This window comes from Miscanthus floridulus, unplaced genomic scaffold, assembly GCF_019320115.1.
Source record: "Miscanthus floridulus cultivar M001 unplaced genomic scaffold, ASM1932011v1 fs_164_8_9, whole genome shotgun sequence".
Taxonomy (NCBI): Eukaryota; Viridiplantae; Streptophyta; class Magnoliopsida; order Poales; family Poaceae; genus Miscanthus; species Miscanthus floridulus.
The window spans coordinates 44,286-47,319 of record NW_027096317.1 but is presented as its reverse complement, the minus strand read 5'-3'; positions in this window follow the sequence as shown (position 1 = coordinate 47,319).

Genomic DNA, 3,034 nt, shown 5'->3' with positions numbered 1-3,034 from the left:
AATTCCCGGATGTTTTACCCGATGACTTGCCAGGTATGCCACCTGACCGTGACATTGAATTAATTATTGAATTATTACCTAGAACTGCACCAATAGCTAAATGTCCATATAGAATGGGGGTTAATGAATTAGAAGAGTTTAAGAAACAACTAAAAGAGTTGCAAGAAAAAGGTTTCATATGCCCCAGTTCTTCCCCATGGGGAGCACCTGTGATCTTTGTGGATAAGAAGGATGGTAGCCAATGGATGTGTGTGGATTACCGTTCACTTAATGAGGTTACCATCAAGAATAAATACCCTTTGCTTAGGATTGATGATTTGTTTGATCAGTTGAGAGGAGCCTATGTGTTCTCCAAGATTGATCTCCGCTCAGGTTACCATTAGCTAAAGATTCGAAACTCAGACATACCCAAGACAACATTCACTACACGGTATGGCTTGTATGAGTATACCGTTATGTCTTTTGGATTGACCAATGCACCTGCATACTTTATGTATCTGATGAAAAAGGTGTTCATGGAGTTTCTTGATAAATTCGTGGTGGTATTCATTGATGACATACTGATATTCTCCAAGACCGAAGAAGAACATGCTGAACATATAAGGTTGGTCTTGCAAAAGCTTAGAGAATATAAGTTGTATGCTAAGCGGAGCAAGTGTGAGTTTTGGTTGAAGGAGGTCTCTTTTTTGGGTCATGTTGTCTCCAATAGTGGAATAGCAATGGATCCAGGCAAAGTGCAAGATGTATTGAATTGGAAACCACCAACCAATGTAAGTGAGATTCGTAGCTTTTTAGGATTGGCTAGATACTACAGGAGGTTCATTGAAGGTTTTTCCAAGCTTGCTATGCCTATGACAACTCTATTGGAAAAGAATGCTAAGTTTGTATGGTCTGATAAATGCGAGGCAAACTTTGATGAGCTAAAGAAGAGATTGACTATAGCTCTAGTATTGATTTTGCCAGATTTAAGCAAGAACTTCTCTATATATTGTGATGCATCTCGTTTGGGCCTTGGATGTGTGCTTATGCAAGAAGGAAGAGTGGTGGCATATGCATCTAGACAATTGAGGAAGCATGAGTTGAATTACCCTACTCATGACTTGGAATTGTCAGCTGTGGTTCATGCTTTGAAAATCTAGAGACATTATCTAATTGGGCATAAGAGTGATATCTATACAGACCACAAGAGTTTGAAGTATATCTTTACCCAGTCAGATCTGAATCTGAGACAACGTCGTTGGTTAGAATTGATCAAAGACTATGATTTGGAAGTGCATTATCATCCGGGAAAGGCAAATGTCGTGGCTGATGCACTTAGCAGGAAGGGTTATGTCAATGAACTTTGGATGACATTTATGCCAGCAGAGTTGTGTGCTGAAATGGAGTATCTCAACTTGAGCCTTGTCACTAATGCAATGGAATTGGTGATAGAGCCCACTTTGGAGCAAGAGATACGCAAAGGTCAATTGGAGGATGAAAAACTTAAGGAGATAGCGGAGAATATAGTGCTTGGAAAGGCACTAGGATTCAGGATGGATGAGAATGGTACTCTTTTGTTCGGAAAAAGGATATGTGTACCTGAAGTGAAGGCTATCCGTGATGCAATTCTACAAGAGGCCCATGAGTCTGCTTATTCTATACATCCTAGAAGTACCAAGATGTATTTGGATCTCAAAGAGAAGTATTGGTGGTATGGTTTCAAGAGAGATGTGGTAGAGTATGTGGCTTTGTGTGACACTTGTCAAAGAGTGAAAGCTGAGCATCAAAGACCTACAGTGTTGCTACAACCAATGAAGATTCTTGAATGGAAATGGGAAGAAGTTGGTATGGATTTTATCATAGGTTTGCCCTGTACTCAAAGAGGTTATGATTTAATATGGGTAATAGTGGATCGACTCACCAAGGTTGCTCACTTTTTACCAGTCAAGACTACCTATACAGGTGCAAGGCTAGCAGAGTTGTACATGGAAAGGATAGTGTGCTTACATGGTGTTCCCAAAAAGATTGTGTCTAATAGAGGCACTCAGTTTACATCGCAATTCTAGCAGAAAGTACATAGATCTTTGGGGACAAAGTTGAATTTTAGTTCTGCTTACCACCCACAAACTGATGGATAGACTAAAAGGATCAACCAGATTTTGGAAGATATGTTGAGAGCTTATGCACTGCAGTATGGTACTAGTTGGGATAAGAGTCTGCCATATGCTGAGTTCTCGTACAACAACAGTTACCAGAAGAGTCTCCAAATGGCACCTTTTGAGGTGCTGTATGGGCGTAAATGTAGAACGCCTTTGTTCTGGAATCAGACTAGTGAAACTCAAGTGTTTGGACCCGATGTCCTTAGAGACGCAGAAGAACAAGTGAGAATGATTAGAGACAACTTGAGAGTGGCTCAGTCTCGACAGAAGAGTTACGCTGATACTCATAGAAGAGAGCTGACTTTCGAAGTTGGAGATTATGTGTACTTGAAGGTGTCACCAATGAGAAGTGTGAAAAGATTCAATATGAAGGGAAAGTTGGCACTGAGGTATATTGGACCTTTTAAGATCCTAGAGAGACGTGGAGAAGTAGCCTATCAATTGGAACTACCTGAGAGTTTGTCAGGTGTGCATGATGTGTTTCATGTTCCTCAATTAAAGAAGTGTTTGCGAGTACCAAAAGAGCAAATTCCTTTAGAAGAACTAGCTATTAAGGAAGATCTCACATATGAAGAGTATCCGATAAAAATCTTACAGACGGCAGAAAGAGTTACAAGGAGCTGAGTTATAAAAATGTGCAAGGTACAGTGGAATCGGTATACAGAGGATGAGGCTACTTGGGAAAGAGAAGAGGAATTGCGAAAGTCTTATCCACAACTATTTGAGTAAGCAATCATCCGAATCTCGAGGACGAGATTCATCTTAAGGGGGGTAGAATTGTAACGCTCCAAAAATTTTATTCTTTTAAAATAAGTAAAATTTGATTTAATTATGTTATTATGTGTGCATTCAAATATAGGAAAATAATATTTTTTGTGAAATTAAAATCCATCATA